Below are 12,299 nucleotides of genomic sequence, written 5' to 3' on the forward strand. Positions count from 1 at the left end.
TCCCATTGAGATCTGGCAGAATTCAGATGATCCTGTTCCATCTTTGAATAAATATGCTGGTTTTCCAAATGTTTGGTCCAAGGGTCAGAGGAATGTAATCTAGGAAATTAAATTAGGAACAAAAATAGTGTGCCTATCCTGTTCTGGGGAAACTTTCCCTGGAACAGAATGATGATGTGGCATTCCATTTGGAGAGGAGAACACCAGGTCCATTTGGAAGATAAGCAACTATAACAGCAATTGATATTGTTTGTTTCCACATCTTTAATTTTATAATAGAACCCAAAGCATTTAGCACTACTGATGCAAATTATTTTTAAGTATAGACAGTGGTAAATATCAATAAGCTTCTACCCTTTTCTTCCAGTGGGAAAGTAGCAGTAGGGAAATCAAAGTGACGACTACTACTACTACTACTACTACTACTACTACTAATAATAATAATAATAATAGTCAATGATATTTGTGATACATTTTTAAATGTTCAGTTGACTGAGTTTCATGTTTAGTGAATAAAAGAGACAACAACAACAATAATAATATACTTAAGAATTAATTTCACCCTATACATCTTATGCAGATATATTGCATGAGCCAAGAAGTGTTACAGTTTTAATGAAAAACTACCAGTAAGAAACTGTATTTCAGCAGAACAGCATTTACAACATTGCTTAATATTTTCCTTTCCAGATTGGCCTCATGCTAATTCTCCATGGAGGTCCAAACATGCATACCCTTGGAAATACATCATGCCATGAGTCTTTTGTGAAGAAAGTCCTTGTAAGTTGAAAGTTGAGTGATAAATGGTCAACCTGGGGATCTTCTCTCTGAGTCTTTGATTGGGTTCATAAAACTTGCTAAGGCATCATAGAGTAAGTTTCATTTTGCTCTAATGTGCTGAATTAATGCATTTTATAAACGTTTGCTCTACAAAATGAGCAAGGTTAAAAATACTGCCGCACAGAAAATGTATCTTACTTTTATTACCACCAGTTTTCATTCAACTGATAAATGAGAAATTGCTTCCAAAACATTTTCAGAAGTGAAGAAAATTTGGATGAATGTGTAATGAACCAACTGTGGCATCCTTGCATTTGAGACAAACATTTTTTAACCCCTCTCTTATTGCTTCACAAAGTCATCTTCAAAGAAGTCAGTGCTTAAAAATAGCTCAATAGACAAAATAGCAAGTTTCTGGTATATATGCAAGCATGCTTATACTATGAGGTGTCAAAAGAAATCCTCCTGTCATTTTGATATACTTTCTCTAAAGGGGGGGAGGAGAGAGACATTCTTCAGCTATTTCTTCTATTATGATATACCATAGGCATTGGATACCTTTTCCCTGCATCTCTCCCACATGGCAAATTCAGTTGAAAGCACTTCACGTGCAACTGTATATAGGTGGTCCTCAACTTATAGTCATTCATTTAGTGACCATTCAAAGTCACAAGGGCACTAAAAATGACTTACAATTGGTCCTCACACCTTTGTGGCATCACCATTTTCAACCTTCCCAGCTAGCTTCCAATAAGGAGTCAATGGGGGAAGCCAGATTCACTTAACAACCACATGTTTCACTTAACAACTGCAGTTACAATTGGCAAAGAAGGGTTAAGGCACAACTCGTTTCACAGCTGCCTTGATTAGCAATTCTGGTTTCAGTTGTGAATGCAATTTGAGTCTATTGGTAGCAGGACAAGGCAATGTACATTAAAAAGATTTATTTATAGTGTCTGACTCTGTGACAAGAAGCTTATTCTGATGTACTGCCATTTGTACAGGTACAGACTGTGTGAAAGTTGGCTCAATACCAGTAACTGTGAGAGGGGTCTTGGAGTCATAGTGAACAATCAAACAAACATAGTGAAGACAGTGTGTGGCAGCAGCCCCCCCCCCCAAAAAGCCAACACAATCCTAGGCTACATTAATAGAGGGTTAGAATCAAGACCACGTAAAGTAGTATTAGTACAGCTTTACAAAACTTAGTAAGATCACACTTGGAATACTGCATCCAATTTTGGTCACCGCAATATAAAAAAGGATCTCAAGACACTGGAAAGAGTGCAGAGAAGAGCAACAAAGATGATTAGGGGGCTGGAGTCCAAAAAATGGAGAATAGTTTCATTAACTGGGTTTTTCTAGTCTAGTGAAAAGAAGGGCTAGGGGAGACGTGATAGTAGTTGTCCAATATTTGAGGGGCTATCACAAAGATGAGGGAGTTAACCTATTTATCAAAGCTCCAAAAGGCAAGATAAGAAACAATGGATGGAACTAATCAAGGAAAGAAGCAACCTAGAACTAAGGAAAAATTTCCTAACAGTGAGATCAATTAGCCAGAGGAATGCCTTGCCTTCAGAAATTGTGGGTGCCCCATCACTGGAGGCTTTTAAGAAGACAGGACAGCCATTTGTCTGAAATGGTATAATGTCTCCTGCTCGACCAGTGGGTTGGATTAGAAGACCTCCAAGATGCCTTCCAATTCTGTTATTCTATGTTCTTTATTCTTATGTTTTAAAACTTATCTAGTAGCCAACAGATAGTGGAGGACCTTGGTGATATCTGTTTCTCTAACCTTCCTGCCACCCATTTCCTCTTGTCTCCTGGGCAAATGCACCTCCAGGGAACCTCTGAGAACTATGATCTGGATAAATGGAAGGTAAGTGATTTTTTTTAAAAAAAACTGGCTAGTTCCATGTCTGTTTACTGACTCAGCTATGATAAATTCATGAGAGGAATAACTTAATGTGAGGTCATTGTTTGCAAAGGCATCCCTGCACCTGTAGCTATGACATTCACAATAAAATGTTGCACAACAATGCATTTGTCTGGGATTTCAGTGTCATTATTTTTTATCCGCCACCCCTATTCATTCTAGTCTTCTTCTATCAATGAGCTTACAATCCTGTTTTTTTCTGAAGATTTATTTTATTTTATTTTTTATTTATTTTGTACTCTTTATTCTGATCATCTCCCTGATCATTAGCCCCGATCATCCCCAGAACCACTTATTACTCCAAACTGCAATTGTCCATTAAGTGAGATCTGAGAGAGAAGGCCTACTGAGGGATACTCTTTCTTGTCTCCAAGAAAGTTCTATACGGTCACCACAGCAGGGCTTCTCAATGGTGGCACCCCTCTTATAGACCAGTTTACCCTCATTATGAACTATATGCCTTAACTAATAAAGTCAGTGTACTTTAGTGATTAAAGCATTGGATTACTAATGGGAAACATTGATTTTAGTTCCATCTCAACCATGGAAAGGCATGTGGTTAATTTGAGTGAGCCACTCTAAAAGGTAAAGATTTCCCTTGCACATAAGTGCTAGTCATTTCCAGCTCTAGGGGGTGGTGCTTATCTTTGTTACAAAGCTGAAGAGGCAGACGCTGTCCAAAGACCTCTCCATGGTCATGTGGCTGGCATGATTAAACACCGAAGGCACACCGAGTGCTGTTCCATTCTATCCTATAATCTGAGCCATCCTATTTTAGCATAATCTAACTCATGAGAGAGAAGGGGGATAAAATGGAGATGCCCATATAAACTGCCCTGAACTCATTAAGGGCAAGCAAGATATATTTCACAGAATTGTATGGTGCTTTGGATATAAACAAAAAATGTCCTTCAGAGGATACAGTGGAGAGCACATATAACACTTCAACAAAATGCAGACAGTTGTGCAATGCCAGGAAAATGTCCAGCCTTCTGTAAGGAATTGCTAACAGAGCTTTCATTTAACTGAGAGATGTGGCTCTCCTTTTTCTTCTTCTTTTCTTTGTTCACCTTTCTATCCCTCTCTTTGCCTCTTACATAAATATCTTCGAATGACTTGCATCAACAAAACAACAGCAACAAGGAAGGCCAGGCTGTTTGTGAAAATAATAACAATGAAGCAGAATAGATCAGAAACAATTGCTTTTTATTGAAACCAGTTTAACATTTTAATTCCCCCATAACTCAGAGTAATATTATCCACTATGTCATGAAATAAAATGTACAAATAATCTCTGTGCCTTTTATGTTCTGCTTTTTTCTAGACCAATTATGTGCTCATGGTTAGCCTCATTTGAATTTAGATCACTTTCTCAAAAGCCTTGGACCTGTTTGTCCTGCCTGATCTCAACCCACAGAAGAATCTGCATGCCTTCTTCACCTACTGAACAGACCTTTTACCCAACTGACGGGGGACAAGCTATTTAGCTTGGCTCTGTGTTACCAAGCCAAGAGGTGGACAGAGGAAAGAAAAAAGGCTGGCTTAGTTACATTCCATCCTCACCCCTCAATTAAGAGTAAACCTTGTTCTCTCCACAAAGGAGTGCATTGTATGCGATCGAGATAGAGGAAAAAATATTGTGCGGAAAATGGGATGTGAATATAAATTCTGTAAATATTTTCTTTAAGTCACCACGTGTGATCCCAGGAAACATATCCAGTTTCACTGTGGGGGAAGGCAATTCATTTTCCAGTTGCCACAGGTTTCTCTGAAACTAAATGTTTTATCCCTTCAGGGACTCTTTAGACATTCTTTAAAACCTTGCTCAGAGTTGACAGCACACTTGAAGAAGTGAAAAGAAAAAAGAGTGCCAGTGTTTTTAAAAATATGTGAGAATAGTTAATCTACCACTCAATTTTGCTCACATGAAAATCAGGGCACTGTGGCCCTAATTTCACTATTTGCAAGGAAGATATAAATTGATCATGATAAATTCAGATTTTTTTCAATGGAAGCACATTAGGGAATGGAAATAGGATCAAGGCCAGTAGCCCTGAACATGCTAGTCCTAAAACACCTGAGTTTGTAACTACAGACAATTTTTAGTTAAGGTTTGTTTATCCAGTTCAAGTTTCTCTACTCGTGAGTTTCCCAATGAACTTCTGTAACAAATAGAAAAAATGTTTGAAGAAACAATCTGATACGTAGCATTATACAATTACAATAATTGCCTGGTGTGCGTTTAGTGCTCCAGCTCCAATTATGCAAGTGTGTTCTCCACCTGTTGTACATTAAATTGTCTATAATTAGGGCTTTTATCAAATTAAAGAGAAGGCTCACAAATGTTTCACTGGATATGTACTCTTATTCAGGTTCATAAAAGTAATGCAGTTGTAAGACATTTAGAAATATAACAAAGAATATGAAAGAAAAGCCACACAGGAGTATTTTATTAAGGGTATACAAAAGTTTGATTATGGAGTATTCTAGCCCCCAAATGAGCTATTAGCCTTTAATTGGTTCCAGAAATCACCCAGCCTTGGAATAAGCCATTTGTACTTCAGAATGACCAGGATCAGATCACTGGATGTAATTGGAGCAACCCATTCCAAGGTCAGAACATTTCTTGACATTTATTCACTCCTAATTTTGTTGTGTTTATATGCATTCAAGTAGTCCTTGACTTACAATTGTTTGTTTAATAATGGTTTGAAGTTACAACAGCTTTGGAAAAAGTGAGTACACCCTAATGTCCCATGATTGCAATTCAGATGCTTCACAAACATTTATGATGTTTGCAGTCATGTGATCATGAGTTACAAACTTTCAAGCCAGCTTCTAATAAGCAAAGTCAATTGGGAAAACAGGATTTGCTTAACAACAGTATGATTCAAATTAGCAACCATGGGTTTTGCTAAATGACTACAGTAAGAATGATTGTAAAATTAGATCTGGTCATGTGATGGCTTGCTTAACAATCACATTGCTTAGCAATCAAAATTCCAGTTCTAGTTGTCATAATTTAAGGACCACTTATATTGAGTGCAATGTAAGATGGAGTTTGTAATAACTGCAGTATAGGTTTTGTAGAAGTCACATTTTTGGCCAATGCTATGCTGGCTGGAGAAATCTGGGAGTTGAAATTCACACATCTTAAAGTTGCCAAGGTTGAACCACACTGATTTATAGAGTGGGATAGGAATTGATTTAAAAGGAAGGCAACATGCTTACAATGGATGCATCTTTCATTTTTCAGAACTAATATTTCTTGAACCATAAAGCAGGAACACATGAAGATAGTCATTAATAATGGATAAGTAAATGAAAGTAAATGAAAGAATGTAACTGCTACATAAACATTGCCTTGGAATAGTTGTTAATTAGGGCAATGATACCTTAAGGATACAGTATGAAAGAGCTTTATGATCTCTGGTTTTCTTCGATTATTAGTATCAGGAAGTTTGCATGTCTATTTGTATGTGGTTAAATACTTATGTATGTTAGTCATGCATTGCTGTCTGTATTCCCAAGACAAGAAGTTCAGCCTAAAGGAAATTATCAAAAAGACAACTTTCCCCATCTCATTTATTTTAAATTCTTTTTTCTTCTCTAATGAAACTAGATGAGTATGTTTGTTGTATATAGTGCATTAAAGATAATTAATTCTCTGCCACGGAACATATAGAAACTCAATGAAGATATATGGAATGTGTCATATATATGAGATATATATAGAAGCTCAATAAAATAAGTTATTCCAATTTCAGTGGCAGTGTCTGGGGCTAGGGGAGAAAGGAAGGGAGATCAATCTGTTCTATCTCCTTTGTGTCTTAGTACCATTCAATAAATGTTGCTAATGAAAATTGAATCTAAACCTAAACCTAAAGAGTATATGTTTTATTATTACCAACCAGATGTTGCTACAGGAAAAAGCCTCTAAATTGCTTGTTTCAACACAGTGCTGAAGGGATCAAGAACATCTCATCTTTCATGCCTAGGTTGGGTTTACATTGCATTAGGCCACAATGTTCCTTAAAAATATGAAGCCAACTTGGAATTGTGTGCAGTGCACCATCTCATTATGATCAACCTATTCTTGCTGGAACTGATAAAAAGAAAAGGGTGTTAATCAGAGGTGGTATTCAGCAGGTTCTGACCAGTTCTGGAAAGCCAGTAGCAGAAATTTTGAGTAGTTCAGAGAACTGGAAAATACCACCTCTGACTGGCCCCGCACCCATCTATTCTCTGCCTCCCGAATCCCAGTTGATCATCTGGGTCTTCTTTTGTTGCTCTGCACAGGAGAATGGAGCTGGAAAGCAGGTTAGTGGGGTGGGGAGGGAATGGTGATTTTGCATTAACCTTCCCCCAGGAGTGGGGAGGGAATGGGGATTAACCTTCCCCTGCCATGCTCACCAAGCCACACCCACTAAGCCATGTCCACAGAATCGGAAATAAAAATTTTGAATCCTACAACTGGTTTTAATCATAAACTTCAAGTTACAGATCTGGCATCCACCAAGTTTGGAGGCAGGATGCTGGTTTTCCACTTCAAAATGTGGTTTATTTTGTAGTGTAACTTATCAGCACTCTGTACTGTCTCAGAAAGGGACCTGGCAACGTACTGACCACATTTTCCTGCCTGTTGTAGGAAGATGGGTCAGATAGGAACACGTTAGCAAATTGCAATTAGACTTCCTAGAGCTCACCAGGTTTCCTGAACCTGGATTCCTACACAGTAGCTTTCAGTGCCAAGAAAATATGTATTTTGAGTTAAGGAGGCATTAAGGAGGTGGTAGTAATGTGAGACCATATGTGCCTTGTGTCACACACACCCAGGTGTTCTCTCAGGAGATTGTGCAAAAGCATTTTAGCTATTTCTTAAGTTCATTTCATTATCAAAAACAGAACACCTAATATATTTGAATATATTATTTTAATACTAAACAAAATGTATCAAATAGTTTCCCCAATGCCCTAACTGCATTGCAGCTGTATTCTTCACTAAGGAAACTTAACTGTATGTAGAACTAAACTGGCTAAAGGATAAAGCCAAAAGAAGACAATTGATTTTGAAGGATACCTTTATTGTAATCCAGCATAATTCCCAAATCACAAAGTTAAGGAGACATATGAGGTCTTGAGAACATTATTTTCTTTTTTGTCAAATGCCATAATATGTTTGCTCAACTAAACAGAAAAAAAGACATACTGAAAATGACCTCTTGTATAAGATCACTCTGGAGCACTTAAGCATTAATAATTTCATTAAAAAAGCAAAGAGAATAAAGTGTTACAATAAAATATATTGTCATTTAGGCAACACTGATTGATTTATTAAAATGATTTGTATAGCTTCTTATCTCAACACAATGATTCTAGACAGTTAGTTGCATATACAAGCATGCCAGCTAGATAACACAAAGTAAAAACAATAACTTATATAGATATCTACGGTATAACCCCCAAATCAGTGGTAGGATTCAAATTTTTTTACTACCGGTTCTGTGGGCGTGGCTTGGTGGGCGTGGCAGGGGAAGGATACTGTAAAATCTCCCATCAGAGGTGGTATTTGCTGGTTCTCCGAACTACTCAAAATTTCCACTACCAACTGGTCAGAACCTGCTCAATACCACCTCTGCCCCAAATCTCATTATAATTAAACATACATACAAAAGACAATGTTACTGAGGCTCTTCATCACCCATCTGACAACTCATACATGGCAATACACACAGAGAGAGACTAACCCACATTATACAGCAGATTCATAATATAACATAAATCCTATCAGCAATAAAAAAAAAATCTCCAAAATTAAGGGGGGATTGACTTTTATCTTTTTTTAAAAAAATCTTGCTGGCAGGTGACACTTTGTGGAAGGTGGAGAAAGTGAATATAGGGAAATCTCCCAGTCTTTTTCCTTAACTTGTCTTCCAATAAAATGGTACGAAGAGCGTCACTTACTGGCTTTGTTACTGAAGCAGAGGGGATATCAACAATGAAGGCTGTGCAATTTATAATAGTGCACTTTTCTACCACCATGAACTCTAAGGAATAGTTCTTACATTGTTTATAGGGGACCCCCAACAAGAGATTTGTGTCACTTTGGAACCTTGTTCCAGATCTTCATGATTATTGGTTTTAAGACCTTTTCTTTTGGTTTTCCCCAATGCTGTAGCTCTGAAGAGCTTATTGTAGTTGTTTTTCATGTGTAGAAACTCTTGTTTAATTTGGATTCCTTCATCAAACAGAGATCTCCAAATCTATAGTTCTATTATTCTACTCTGATTCCTGGCTACTGGAATCAATTCAACAGCTTGCCTCCCAGAGTTCTCCATCACTGGAGGCTTTCAAGAAGATTGGACATCCATTCATCCGGGATGGTATAATCAATAGTACCAGTCCTTAGACTTATATGCTAACTACCCCATAGTGCTTTAAGCACTCTCTAGGCAATTTACAATGTCAGCATATTGCTCCTAACAATCTGGGTGCTTGTTTTACCAACCTTGGAAGGATGGAAGCAGTGATAGGCTGCTGCCAGTTCAGACTGGCTCGCCTGTAGCGGAAGTTCCGACTACCACAGGGGTGCAATTCAACCAGTGTAACAATCAGTTCGGTGAGCACACACTTTGATCTGGAGCAATCCCCCTATGCCCAGTCATAGGAAGAACAGTGCATTCCAATCCCCCATCAAACACCAAGTCACACAAAAGAAACCTATTAAATTTTCTGTAAAACTTCTATATAACAATATTTTGTCCTCATTTAAGAAATAAATTCCCAGTATGAAAGTCTTAATTACATATAAATTAACTTCTACCACATCTACCATGTTCATCAGTCAATATAGATTTTCTTTTTAGTTGGTGAATTATTTACAAAACAACTCTTTTTGCTGAAATCAATTTTTTATCCAGATTTTTATAAATCAAATATTTTATATCCTTCTCTCTAATATGGGTCTCAAATTCCATCTTGTTTTATTTTGATCAAATAATGATTTTTCCCATTTTTATTTGCTCCATATATATTCTATGTAAAGCATTTACAAGCCAAAAATTTAGAAAAATTGATATTTGTAGCACCTAATTCAGTATCATCCCTTTCAGTTTCCTGTTGCACCTGTTGTTTTTGTTTAGTCTCTTCTGACACTTCTATCTGAATCTTCTCTAATTCCTCTTTCTCTAGAAATTCCCTTGCCTTCTGGAGAGAATTCAGTCAAAACCTTTGCTGTTTAAAAATAAGCATCACATATTTATTTGTTTGTTTGCTTGTTTGTTTATAACATTTATAAAGCTGCCTATCTTACAATCAACTTTGCATTAGCTTGTGTCATCTGTTGATAGCACTTTTTCAAAACGTCACATTACTTGCATTACTTTCTGAACCAGTGAAAATGGTCAGAGTCCAGTTCAGATTGGAAGAGATCCACACACATGTTTATAGATACATTTAGCATTTTGGAAACTATAGACAGAATTGGATTAATTTTCAGATGTATAACAGATGTGTATTAAATTGACTTATTTTTCAGATTAATATAGAAGCAGTTGTGGAACATCTACCTAGAGCTTTTAAATAGATGACTAATGAATATAAATACGTATACATTTAGAATTGTTTACTTATTTTGAAAACTATTAGCACATATCAGTGGTGGGATTCAATTTTTTTTTACTACTGGTTCTGTGGGCGTGGCTAGGTGAGCCTGGCAGGGGAAGGATACTGCAAAATCCCCATTCCCTCCTCACTAACCTGCTTTCAGGCTCCGTTCTCCTGTATAGGGCAACAAAAGAAGATCCAGCCGATCAGCTGGGACTTGGGAGGCAAACAATAGATGGGGGTGGGGCCAATCAGAGGTGGCATTTACCGGTTCTCTGAACTACTCAAAATTTCCGCTACCAGTTTTCCAGAACTGGCCAGAACCTGCTGAATACCATCTCTGGCACATACAGTATATCTCATTATCTTGCACCTTATGTGTTTATTCATGCCACATAAAATCTTATTTAATTGAAAGCTAATTCATCTTGGTTTTCTTTTGTAGAATTATCTAAACTGATATAATCAAGTGCATAAGAAGTAACCAAGTTTTCAATTAAAAAAATGTAATGTGAATTCTACAGAATTTCTAATATACAGTATATTTAGTTAAAATACTTGGCATGTTCATAGATGTAGTTTCATAGAGGGTTTATATAATATTTTTATGCAAGTTGTGTTTGTTTAAATATGTGCTCCATATGCCCTAGCAGTGGGATGTCTGTTTAGCTTTAATCAAAGTCATTCACTTTTAATAATTGAGAATTAAAGTCAAAATTGATTATATATACAGTACTATCATTGGAAGTATCTATTTAACTGCAGTAAATGAGAAAAGGAATATGAGTCATCCAAAAGCCTATTTGAATTGTAAGAACAAAAGCATTTCATGCAAGACATGAAAATTAATAGTACTGTTCTTAATAGTAATAGTACTGTTGACATTGGTTATGGCTCCCTATTGGTCTTGTGCGACATATGTGTATAAATGGAGACAAGTTGTTTAGGCAAGAGCAACTCAATATGGAGAAAGGATTATAGAAGTTAGCATGTCAGGCTTCAGTAGTATTCCTTTTTTAGGACTTTTTCATTTTAAGGGTAATAGTAGAGTTTCTACAGAAGGAAGAGATTGCTTGAAAAAAAAATTGGAAACAATTGTTGTCGATCAGTAGCAGAACACTTACTTTATATCTAGAAAAGCCTATGTTCAATCCCAATTACAAACTCTAAAACCCAATCTAAATCTATGACTGCATTTATCTATTGATTTATATGTCATGCCGATCATATATGACTTTGAATGACCAATTCTTCTGATTTCAGAAATGTGACTAAACATTATAAGTAATATATAGTACTCAAAGCAATCAATTGCACAATGCATCAAGGTTCAGTCAAGTAACTAATTAGCAAGCACTTCCCCTGCAGGAAGAATCCCAACTCTAAATATGTTAGTTTCCAAAAAAATGGATGGCTTTTAAAATCTTAGCAGAATTGCGACTAATCTGACCTCAGAGGGGAGAGAAAATGTTTTTCCAGAGAAAAGAGGTCAGTGACTGAGAAGACCTCCCCTATCACCCTGAGGAATCCAGAGGAAACCTTCCCTTTCAGATTTTATCCAATAGAAACTAAAGAGATGATGCAATCCAGAAGAAACTGCAGGTGCTGAGCCACATATGCTTTAAAGGTGACAACCAACACTTTGAATTACACTGGAAAACTGGCAGTAACTCGAGCAATGACCAGAGTAGACTTGTTACATGGGCAAACTGAGTGATTGCCATAACTACTTGAGCTACTATGTTCTGGAACAAAAACTTTAGCTTCTGAATGGTCTTCAAAGGCAGCCCTACATAAGAGTGAACCGCAGTAGTCCAAACAAGAAGCGACTAAGTGATTAAAGACTGTGAACAGAGATTTCTGATCAATAAAAATGACATAACTAGTATACAAGATATTCAGGACAAAAATTAGTCGCGATGTGAAATAGTAACTACAAAGTCTCATTCCAAGGAAGCAACTCAGAAATATATTTTAA

General features: G+C 36.8%; 1 long non-coding RNA gene across 1 annotated transcript; it reads left to right on the forward strand.

Annotated features, from left to right (window-relative positions):
* Nucleotides 1-689: 689 nt before the first annotated feature.
* On the forward strand, nt 690-5,811 carry LOC148126043 (uncharacterized). The gene is made up of 3 exons (XR_015742550.1): nt 690-780; nt 2,530-2,659; nt 4,041-5,811. It is a non-coding gene; the product is annotated as an uncharacterized LOC148126043 (long non-coding RNA).
* The last annotated feature ends 6,488 nt before the right edge of the window (nt 5,812-12,299 follow it).

The sequence above is a fragment of the Pseudonaja textilis genome, chromosome 3 (assembly GCF_049901715.1).
Source record: "Pseudonaja textilis isolate UNSWEBS1 chromosome 3, rPseTex1.2, whole genome shotgun sequence".
Lineage (NCBI taxonomy): Eukaryota > Metazoa > Chordata > Lepidosauria > Squamata > Elapidae > Pseudonaja > Pseudonaja textilis.